Genomic DNA, 12663 nt, shown 5'->3' with positions numbered 1-12663 from the left:
CCCGCAAAAAGCGATTCGTTGTAGTGCTTAAAGGGAAATCGGGGAAAGTGGATTCACCCTCCGAAAAGCACTGCACTTTTGCAAACAATCTGCAACACTAGCGAAAAAGACCTGTGCATTCCCATTGTTGCGGTTCCAACAAAGTCCCTCCCCCTGGCTCTCTCCTCCGAACTTCCGGCGAAGCGATCGCCATTTTTTTTCTCAGAGCAAACCGAAAGCAATGAACCAGAGAGCCTTCATTGACCCAGCGAGGCTTCTCCGGCTACAGTCCCTCCACAGAAGTGCTTTAAAGCTCCCCTAAGTCCCCAAGCACAACACAGCCCCGTTTGCAAGTTCCCTTTATTTTCGGCCGAAAATCGCGCCTGTACAGGGGGTGATTTTTTTTTCACTCGGTGGAGAGTGGTAACGATGACTCGCCAGCTCACATGCCAGCTAAATGGGTCTCTATGTTAGGAGGAATCAAGGCATATTCGTTGCAACGTGTGTTTTTCTTTTTTTTTAAAAAACCCCTGTTCTTAAAGGGAAAGGGGCTTTTCGAGAGCATGATAACAACCGCCCATTGGCTGTTCGTTTGATTGATGGCCACGGGCAGGACAAAGCACAGAAAAAATCACTTCCTTTCTAGCGATTTTTGCATGACCGGAAACCTGTGAGAAACGATTGAAACGCTACTGGATTCCACTACAAAGGCAGGCATGCGTAATGCTGCGATTGCATTTTTAAAAATAGCATTTCAGCTTTCTGGAACCAATTAGCAACATTGGTCCTTGTGTGGAAAGGCCCTGATTTTTCTGTGTTCCCTTTTTAAAACGTGGGCACCATCAATGGCAATGTCAGGCCAAGCCTGTGCATACTGGGAAGAGCCGGGCCTCTGAGGCCCTGCTCCTCATTCCAACATGGTGTCCCATCAGGGACATAAAATGCTCCGTCAGCTCACAGTGCTTTATTGTTGTGACACTATCCCACCTTTGTGCTGTGAAACATCCCCTGCCCCCACTCCTCCTGCTGCCACCATGGTAAGGCATTGCAGACCCTTTCTGCCCGAGTTGTGTTTGCGCATGGAGTTATCTGTGCGTATGCACAACTCCAGGGTGGACTGTGTGCACCAGGGGATTTCTTCCCCTGCTAGTACATAGGAAGTGGCAGGGCATGTTGCCCCACCACAAGAAACCACTGGGGGCCTGGTGTGGCCACCACCACACATAATCTGTCTAGGAGTGGTAAGTGTGAGCTCCAAAGGGTATTCAGTTGCCACCCAACATGCACAGCAATTCTACTGGGTGCATCACATTTCCTATTGTCTCTGTTCTAGTATTTGTTGTCAATTTCATCCATAACTATATTTTTTTCTTCATCACTGGTAATCAAGTATTGTAATTTTTCTTGCCCTTGAACCTTGGGTATTTATTTATTTATTTATTTATTTATTTATTTATTTATTTATTTATTTATTTATTTATTTATTAGAGCATTTCAGTCCTCCTTTTCTTAAAGCCAAACTCAAGACAGCTTGCTTTGGCAATTTTTAAATTGTACAATTAAAATTCCATAAAAATTTTAAATGACTTTATTAATATTGTGGTCCTGAAGGTCATACAGGGAACAAAGCTCTGTTGCTTTGGTGATGGAGGAATTTTCAAGAAGTCTTACAGGGTATTAGAAGGATATCATTTGAGAATATTGTCTTTCGCTATTGCTGCCTTTTCAGTATCATCTTGGTAGATATGCTATTATGTCTACAACAATACAGTGGGCAGTTAAACAACATGTAGTGGGAAAATCCTATAGTGCTGTTGTTGTCCAATTTTTGGACCTACTTCCAGTGTTTTCTTGGGCCATTAGTTGACCCAGATTCCCTTCAAAAAAACTCCTGTGTAGATCCACTGATAGGCCATATTCTGCCTATCACTTTAAAAAAGGGTAAAGGTATCCCCTGTGCAAGCAACGGGTCATGTCTGACCCTTGGGGTGATGCCCTTTAGCGTTTTCATGGCAGACTCAATACGGGGTGGTTTGCCAGTGCCTTCCCCAGTCATTACTGTTTATCCCCCAGCAAGCTGGGTACTCATTTTACCGACCTCGGAAGGATAGAAGGCTGAGTCAACCTTGAGCCAGCTGCTGGGATTGAACTCCCAGCCTCATGGGCAGAACTTCAGACTGCATGTCTGCTGCATTACCACTCTGCGCCACAAGAGGCTCTATCACTTACTGAGAGACAAATCCAATCCTGCCTGTTATTGCTGAAACCAATGAGGGAATGATTGATATGTTTGCCAGCGTTCTCCCTAATAAGCTTTGCTGTTGTATGAGATAGAAGCTGAACAACTCCTGGCAAAGTCAGGTAACATGATGCTTCCTCTTTGAGAGTCAGTTGCTAGGAAAAAACACAAAACCACTAGTTGACAATGCAACAATGTTAGTATGCTTGCTGTGCTTAATTAGCAATTAGTTTGCATATTTTACACATTAGCCTGCCCAGATTTGGAACATTGGCATATGGCAACACTGCGTTCCTCCCACCTCACCTGCCATCAGAATGAATGACCATCAGGATGACATAAACACAGCGAACATGTTTCTTGAACTCCATTTATTTTGTCCCCAATGGATGAGAGTGAACAAACATTGGGGACTTAGAGGTCCAGATGCCACCACATTGTTTTCTGGAGGGCAGATTAGATGCTATCAGGAGGGAGCAGTGAAGAATTATCAGTGATATCAGCTGGATCAATGCCACTGCTGTTTATAGCCTGCAGGCAGTCAATCCTCTTAAGACTTTGATCCCCAAGGCTTCATTTCATTGCACTTGCCCTGAGAAGAAGGGTAGGAAACATAACCATCCTGCCTCCCAGATGGACAGCTGTCACTCTGCCTAGCCAGCACTGAAGTACCACCCAGAGAAGGATTTCTAATAAGGTTGTTGGAATGATGAGCTCACTAAAATCAAGTGTATATTCAGTTCTAAAAAAAAATTTCCTCTTCTTTTTTATTCCTGAGATGGCTGATTTGAACCCAAGAAGCCACTGTCTCATTTAGCACCCCTATGTTTTCTCTTGCATCTGAAGAGCTACTATGGCTTTCCTATGGTTTCTCCAGGTGAGAAGAGGGGACCATGCTTAAGATGTGGCATTGCTTTCTTCTCCAGGGAGGTAGATTCTATACTCAATGCACATTTTATCTCATGGGGCAAAATTAGAACTTTCATCCTCATCTTGGGGCAGGTCTGTTCCCACAAAGAAAGCCTCAACATATGCTGCCATCATAAAGTCAATTTAGCTGGGGTCTTCTGTTCAGGTAAGGTAAGGGAATTCTACATGTCAGGACAGATATATTGACATGGTGAAAAAAATCAGACCACAGACAAATGATATTCGACTGAAGTCATAAAAGTCAGCAATATATTTAAAATAATGCACAAGCCTTGATTGGGATCCAAAAAGAACTTTAGAGTGGCACATTCAAAAGCTTCCACATGGTATCTGGCAGGGCCCCATTTTTTCATCCACCACAGTTCCTTGATTAGAGGCCAAAGTTTCTCTAAATTTCAGGAATGGCTTGTCAGATGGTGTGTGGGTGTTCTAGATGGTCATTACGTATGTAAAGCTCCCTCTGTATCATGTGGTTTTAGGTTGTAAGTAGCTGTTACATTCATGATCAAATTATAACATTCCTGAAATCCAATATGGAACCAAAGATTGTGTGAATGGTTCTCACATTTAGATATTGGCCTTTATAAAATGAAGCCAGGACCTGTAGCACTAGTCACAAGATTATCTGATTTGGGATCTCCTGTTTCTGATATAGCTTTTTTAAACTAACACGGGGGAAAAGAGATGCCTGCTGTTTTGCATGAAGTTCTTATTTCGACCACATCCAAAACACCCTGAAGCAATGCAGCTCTATGACTATGATACCTAGCTTGAAATGGGAAGAATGTGCTGACCAAGTTCTACTGGTTGAGCAGGGGTAGTCAAACTGGGGCCCTCCAGATGTCAATGGACTACAAATCCCATGAGCCCCTGCCAGCAAATGCCAGCAAATGCTGGCAGCTCATGGGAATTGTAGTCCATGGACATCTGGAGGGCCCCAGTTTGACTACCCCTTAAGAGAATGTAATCAACCCCACATTATATTTCTCAAAGTGACCGTATATGAATGAGTCTAGAAAACTCCAGAGAGGCAGGTGTTCAGCATTACTACATTATCTCTAGTACAAAAGCCTGAGTAGCCTAGCCTTATCCTTCTCCTTTCTTGCAAACATCATATACTTGGAGATGCCTTCAGTACAGAGCAATCTATAGCAACCTTCTGATACAGCACCAGATGACTCTCTAATTAAATGCAGAATCTCCACATTCTACCTCAGTGCAAGAGTGTTAATTAATCATGTTCCACAATTGGTATAATGATGTTGCGTGATGCATCCATGATGGAATTCTTGCTATAACAAACTTCCTTTTGGGTTCCGAGTGAATTCAAGTAGAGTAGCTTATCTGTACTAGCCTCCTTATCAAGACACAAAACAAGTGCACAGCACTGGTTTGGGTTAATTAGTGTTTGACAGGAAAAGAGGAAGAGACAATGCACCAAGCAAAACAGAAACAGGAGGTTTTTGAAATGTCTAAGATGAGGGAGAGATGACTGTGAATAACGTTCACAGAAAAAGCCTGCAAGAGTGGATAGAATTTTTCCTTGCACTATGGAGTAATGTTGAACAGTTCCTGGCAGAGGGGGCATATGTGACTTGAGAGCCAGTTTGGTGTAGTGGTTAGGAGTGCCGACTTCTAATCTGGCATGCCAGGTTCGATTCTGCGCTCCCCCACATGCAACCAGCTGGGTGACCTTGGGCTCGCCACAGCACTGATAAAACTGCTCTGACCGGGCAGTGATATCAGCGCTCTCTCAGCCTCACCCACCCCACAGGGTGTCTGTTGTGGGGAGAGGAATGGGAAGGCGACTGTAAGCCGCTTTCAGCCTCCTTCAGGTAGGGAAAAGCGGCATATAAGAACCAACTCTTCTTCTTCTTCTTGAATCAAGTTCTGCAAGTTCCACATAAATTTAATAGTCCTGCTACCAAGCTTGATTAATAATCCTCACATAGTATAGGTGGACAGAAGCAACTTCCAAGACAAAGTTGTTTTAATGCATGATGTTGCTGCCATCACGACTGCCTCCCAGCCCTGACCTGACTCAGGGCCTCAGATGGCCCACGGTAAGGGATACTTGTTCCCTGTGTTGCTGCGGCCGCCATCTGCAGCCCTGCCAGACCAGCCCCATGCATAATGAAATCTACTCTAAGCTACAGTGCTCCTGCAGGGACACCAAATGCCCTGGTAAGCTTTCTGGAGCCACAGGGCCAAATGGGGCATCGTCCCACCCACACAATGGTGTTAGTGGCATGCAGCTCTCCTGCCATTGTGTGGTGGGGCTCCCATGCCCCCTGCTCCTTCACTGCTGCTGCCACCACCATGCAGCATGATGGGCTCTTCCAGACCCATCCTTGTGCATGCACACACACAACACCAGGACAGTCTACGTGCGCCAGGGGATTCCTTCCCCCATGCATTCTTGGGAAGCAGCAGCAGACCGGCACAGCCGCTCTCATGCATAAACGGTCTAAGAGACATTTCATTTCTAGTTGTGAAATATTTTTCAACCCACGGCCAACATTAAAGGGAAGGCATTGCATAAACCCTGAAATCTGAGAAAAGAGAAAATGAACATTTCATTTTGAATTCATTTATATTTTGGTTGCCTATTGTAGTGTGGGATGCTGTTAGGCTAAAACTTTTATGAAGAAGGCCTGTTGCTTCTGTGATGGGAGGTAAAGGTCCCAGAAGAAAAGTACTTACCTTTTTTTTACCATATAAAGACATCACAAGAGACAGACAGAACAAGCATGCCTTGACGGGAAATATCACCTAACAGATGTGTAATATCATTAAAGCTGGCTCTAATATAATCTAAGCCACAGTTTGGTGTATTAATGCTTTGTTTATCTTGAAGCACAGATGGATATTTTTATTAGCATTACTCTGTTGATGCAGTTTCAGGAAAGGTTAGTCCAGAGGGCAGATGTCTGTGTTATGAGAGAACATTTGCTCGGAGGCCGACTAGTAGGAAAGGTGAAGCCTTTCCATGAAAAGTCAATTAGAGAATTAAGCTTTGTAGATGTTGGAAGCCAACAACTGCAAGGCAGACCTTAGAACCAATTGAAGCAATCTGAAACAGTTATTGTTTTGGGGTTTTTTTTTTATCCTCTACTTACTGTCACTCCAGGAAACATTATTTTAATCTGGTCCTTTCCTTCCAAAAGTGATAATCCAAACCTTGTTCCTTTCCTCTTTTCTCTAAGATTAATGGTATATGGGAAATATTCCTGTTGAATGAGATGCTACAGAATTGTAGGGTGGTGGGCGAATTTGAATTTGGTGCCACCATTCAAGTCTGTTAAAAATGGGAAGGATGTTTCCTATAGCTTTTCTCATTTCCTATTCAATACCATTGATGTCACATAGAGATAAGCAGTGAGCCCATGTTTATTACAGGAACAGGAGTACGTTCTGGGAGAGACATTCCATGGGGCTTAGGGATTTTATGAAATTATTAAGAAGGGATAGGAAAGTGTGACTCAGTATATGCCTATGGCCAAATCTGATGTCAGAGGATTTGTCAGGTTCTTCTTTGACTATGTTTGGCAGCCTTATTTTCAGACCGAGAATATAAAACTCTAGAATCAGAGGCCATGAAAATGTCCTCATTGGATCCAGTCCAGTACTTCTGAATACTATGGCCAAAATAATATCCAAAGGAAGATACGGTATCATAGCAGATAAGCAGTTTTACAGTATGATATATTGGGAGTCTTTTGCTCTCAAAGAGTTTACAAGAAGTAGCTTTAGCATTGTCAAGAATTTTGACCCGTAAATACAAGTCAGTTTCTGAGGGTGGAGCAGAGCTTCATCAGCATGAAGAGTAAACTTAATACTGGCCTTATCTGCATATCTCTGGCTTCTTCAGTTATCAGAGCAAAGAACAACATTAATAATTAGTATGAAGTATCATTATGGACATAGCTAGATGTTATAGGGGATGTGGGGCTGGTGTGTCTCACTGACTTTTTCCACATGGGGTATTTGGCCTGGGCCAGCACTTGTCTGGTTGCACAGCTAATCCACACTTCCAACTTATGTTGGCACAGCCTAAGGCAAACCCGGGGCTGGCTTGACTCAGGCCCTCGGTTGCCCCATGGCAAGGGAACATGGATTCTTCCTGAATTCCTCCCATGCCATGGGCGTCATCAGGGCCTATGTTGTTCCAGGCCCATCTGGCAGGGGAGAGTTGGGCCATCCAGGCCTCGATCCTCCCCCTACCCTGGTCCACATAAAATATCCTAGGCAGTTCTGCAGCACTATGCAGTGCTGCTGAGCTGCCTGGGGCATTATTTTTGGTTAAGAATGCTGTATTGTGTTCCTAAACAGAAAAAATGGCCTCCGCTGTCCCCCTCATGTGGCAGAAAATTTCTACCCCAGCTGCTTTGTATGGAAGCACTAATCCAGAGCAGACCGGGTCCAGCAGGGGAAATCTTCCCTTGTCTGGACCTGGGAAGAGGCGGGGCAAACACCCAGTGGCAGGTTGGATACTGTGTACCTCACTGAAGAGGCTTCCTCTGTTATAAGGATGTTTCCTCTACTGTAAGAGGAAGATGCATGTTTCTAACATTTCCCTTTGTACTTTTTCAAAATCCCTTGGAGTAATAGACCATCTGAAAAACATTTTATACCAATTTTTTCTTAACACCTGGTTAGCTGTGAACTTAAAACTATTCCTATTGGTGCCTAGATATTTGCTGTCTAAAATTCTGCATCTATGTAATCATACATTTTTTTTCACTTGCTCTTCTGTTTCTAAATAAAGTAATAACTTATAGATCCATAACAGTAAATTATCTTTTTATTTTATAATCATCTGTTTGAACTCAGTCATTTCTCTTAGAGCTCTACCTTCCAGGTTGATGATCTTCTTTAGTCTTGAAATATGGCTACAGACATTCTGGATAAGAGTTCATCTAAAGCCTTCTGGTTTAATTCCCATTATGGTGGCCACTGTTCCTTATCCTCAGTGTTCTCTTAGAGCCATAGATAAATTAAGATCAATAGGTCTAGATCCGAAACAGCTCTTAGGAGGGATAAATAATGTGAAAAGTATGGTGTACCATTGATTAATGGACACCGAAGTTCAAATGATTATGCTGCCTTACCACCTTTTTATAAGAATTTGAAACCTGGGCTGGATATAGTTGCAGTGACATACCTTGCTAATATTCCAAGACCAAATGACAGATGGGCATTTTCAAGGCAAGATTTGGTGCTTTCCCTTCTGCAGTACTTTACAGCACATTCCTTGAAATCCCTATGTATTTGAGACACTGCCTCTGTTCTGACAATGCAGTAGAGACAATTTCCCACATTTTAATACATTTTTTTTTGTATGAGGAAGAGGAAAAATGGTCAATTACACCCCTCCTCATGTGCTTTAATCCCCTATAAAGTTTCCTGCATCACAGAGAGGATTTATTAGTGAAATGCTTATGGGACAATAGCTGTAATTTACCTTTAATGATGCAGCTCTTATAGTTATGATCTAGTTTGTATATTTATGTTGAATTGGCTATTTTATATTTGTGCTAATAGCTATGATGTAGTTCCTATGCACATGCAGTAATTTTGTATTGCATGTATGAGATTTAATTTTTAATGTTCCATTTTATTTGAATTTGAATATTAACATTTACATGGAATATATTTAGAAGAGGAATGGTCCATTCCCATCAATATTTTAATTTGCCTATTTCTACTGTGTTGTGATGGAAACTTTACTGGTCAATGACCATATTAATAAACTGACTAACTGGTAATATAGTAACCATTTAATGTTCATTTTTTCATCTCTAATATCTTGCCAGGACCTGAATTTTCCCCAAGTATTTACTATATTGATGTATGTTAAGAAACCACCTTTATTTCTCTTATTATCATGGCAAGCGTCTATTGGGGACATAAACAGAGAATTTGGAGGACTCAATAAATTCTCAAAAGTCCCTCTGTAATTACATTTCCTTTCTTGTGTTATGATCATTTGGATAGATTTCTTTATCCACAAATAATTGTATATAAACTCATTACCAACAGCATTAAATAAAGGCCATTTTTAAAAGTCTTATACTCTGAGAGACTCAGCACCTGTTCAACCAGAATCTATTGAGCATGTTCTCTTCTACCACAAGTGACATAAACTCCACCAGAGAACATCTCCTGAAACCATTAATGAGAAGTTATGGCTTTCATGCCACCAAGAAGTTAGCTAGCTATTTTCTCCAAGATTGCCACCCTCAGATGACCAAAATTATTGCCAGGTTTCTGTATCTGTACCTACTGACACTCTTCTTGACTGCTTGAGTTTGAATTCCAATGGCTTACTCTCTTTTATGGATTAAAGTTTATTGTTTCTTATATATATATATGCCGACAAAGTTATTGAATTTAAATTTGAAAAATAAATGTATAACCCTTCATTTAAGTCAGCTGATTCAAGTTTTAGTATGTCACTTACATAACTTTTCATTCTAAATTCTATGCCATCTACTTTTATTCCTTTGATCCTAGTGTCTTGTGTAACCTTTGAAGCTAAAGTCTCTATCATTAGGATAAATGGGGATTTTTAAGCCTGTGTATTTTTCTTTTTTGATCAAAATTGCTTCCGTAAGTTTTCCATTTATTAAAACCTTTGCTTGTTGGTTTGAATATATACCTTGCATCCAGTCCCAAAATTTTGGGCCACAATCTGTTTGATTAGTATGTATTAAATTTGATATGCATTTTCTTAATCTTTCTTCCATTATTGTAGTGAAAGTTTTGTATTCTACATTCAGTAAAGAGAGGACAGTGGTAGAGTTGCATCACTGCCTTATTTTTCCCCCTTTATAAGTAAAAAATATTGCTACAAAACCATAGAAACCTTTATGAAAAAATAATACCAAAATGTGAAGCTATTGTTTCTCAACAAATCCTCCATCTCTATGCACTTCTGGAAGTGGTGGTTCCATCTCTTTAACCCTTCCACAAAGAATTCTGCACTCTTCCATTTATACCACATCAAAATGGCAGTTTTGGCATCCTTGAGGGACTCAAATGGTGTTATTTCAGATGTTCTTTGAGTTTTGGAAACAAAAAAAAGTCTGAAGGAGCCAGATCAGAGATGTAGGGTGGTTGGAATAAGAAAGCTCAATGAAATTATCATAGTACATCTCTTGCTACCACTGAAGAATGAGAAAGTGCATTGTGATAGGAAAAAATTCCATGGTGCAACTTTTCTGGCCTTTTTCTCACTAATGCAGTTTTCTTTGGTGGGCAGAAGTTGAGAAACTAAGAAAAGTGTATTACTGGGAAGATTTGTCTGTAGCTATCTACTGATCACAGAGAGTTTTGTTATTATTTGTTTTGAATAAACACATTTTTTTCAGTTTTGTGTGAGAGAGCATTGATAAATTATTCTTGTATTTCTTTTTCTGCATATGTAATTTGATCTCCTTTCTTTATACATATTATTACTCTTTCTCATTCCTAAAAAAGTATGCTAAATATCTGGCAGGTTTGTTCACATATTGTTTAAAAAATAACATACCTAATTGATTTTTTTTTATTTGTCTGATTTCTACTAATAGATTATGCTCTTGCTTCAGTCTCTGGATTGTTTTTTCCCTACTAATGTCTTGTTCTGGTTTTTCTCTTTTCATCTCAGCAGCTGCTGCTAGTAAGATTCCTTTAATGAAAGCTTTACTTGCTTCCCAGATTGTAGTTGAGGACATTCTTTCTGTATTATTTATTTTTAAAAAAAACTTTCACATCATTTTTACACTTATTTATTACATCATCTTGTAATAAAAGAACATCATTTAGTCTCCATCTTCCTCTTGGCTTTCTGTTCCCCTGCCAAACTACCTCTGTAAGGTTATGAACTGTGACTATATTTTTGATTGAATCTCTGCTTTATATGGATTCATTGTTAGACTGTTTGATATCCAGCACATGTCTATTCTTGAATATGTTTGATGTCTATCATTTCTTCAGTTCCTCTATGTGGATCCTCAGCTTGTAGTTCTTCAGCCAATAACTTGACTTGTACTTTGTTTTGATTACTTTCTTGCCTTTTGATACGTATACCTCTATTGTGAATAGTATTTCCCAGTGGTATTTTATTTTATTTATTTATTTATTTATTTATTTATTTATTTATTTATTTATTTATTATATTTCTATACCACCCTCCCCGGAGGCTCAGGGCGGTTCACATTAAAATTATAAACAATACATGAAACAGCCTTCATTAATAATCATACAATAATAATAATAATAACAACAACAGTGGTTGTAACAGAAAACAGTATAGTAAATAGTATAACAATAATAATAATATAACAGAATAACAAAGCAACCGTGCAAATGGCACAACAGGTCCAGAGCACTCTGGTGGAGTTCTGGGAGGAAGGGGGGGAGAGTGGGGGCCCTTCGTTCATTGTTGGTTATGCCTGGTCTCAACCAAATGCCTGGCAGAAGAGCTCCTTTTTGCAGGCCCTGCGGAACTGTTTATGCTCCGTCAGGGCCCTGATCTCTTCCGGGAGCTCATTCCATCAGGTGGGGGCCAGGACAGAGAATGCTCTGGCCCAGGTCGAGACCAGGCGGACTTCTTTAGGGCCAGGGACCATTAGCCGGTTGGTGGCGGAGGAGCGCAGAGCTCTTTTGGGGACATAGGCAGGGATGCGGTCCCTCAGGTACACTGGGCCCTGACCGCGAATGGCCTTGAAGGTAATTACCAGAACCTTTAGTCTGATCCGGAATTCAACTGGCAGCCACTGCAGTTGGTGGATAATGGGCCGGATGTGGGACCTCCACGGTATTGCTGTGAGGATCCTGGCCGCTGCATTTCTGTTGAAGAATCTATCTCAGAAAGTCAAAATCTTTCCTTAACATACTTGTTGGTGGATCCTGAAAGAGCTGCATTTTTTTCTGCCACTTTTAATGGGGATTCTCTTTTCTTCTTTAGTATTGCATCTCATGATTTCTTATGAGTGAAATCAGGGCCAGATTTTCCTATAGGCTAACTAGGCTTCAGCCTAGGGCCTCAAGATCAAGAGGGGCCTATCTTCCACATTTTTTATAAAGGTTAGTACCAATCACATGTTTTATTTAACATATTGATATATATCACAGTAATGATATATTTTATTATCTTTCATGTAATTTACAAACTTAAAAATGGGAGATGAAAGGGCCACATAAGTGGATCAGTGTCCCAAAATCTTCTGGAATCCAGTAAAAGTTATTAAATCTTCATTGGATTCCCAAGATTTCAGTATCATGTCTTTCAAGATAAATATTTTATTTTTCCTTTGTTTTAGTTTTTAGAATTTCTTCTGTTTGGTCTTGTAGTTTTGCATTAATCTCTCATGGTCCAGCTTATACTTCTTGATATGCTTCTTGAATATTCTTCTGAGTTCTTCCATCAGATTCTTGAATGTTATTCTGGATATCCTGAATTGTCTTATGAATTTTTCCTCAGATTCTTGAATATTTTTCTGGATGCTCTGCATGTTCTTCTGAGTTAT

Source organism: Paroedura picta, chromosome 3 (genome assembly GCF_049243985.1).
Source record: "Paroedura picta isolate Pp20150507F chromosome 3, Ppicta_v3.0, whole genome shotgun sequence".
Classification (NCBI taxonomy): Eukaryota; Metazoa; Chordata; class Lepidosauria; order Squamata; family Gekkonidae; genus Paroedura; species Paroedura picta.
Note: the sequence above shows the minus strand (reverse complement) of the source record.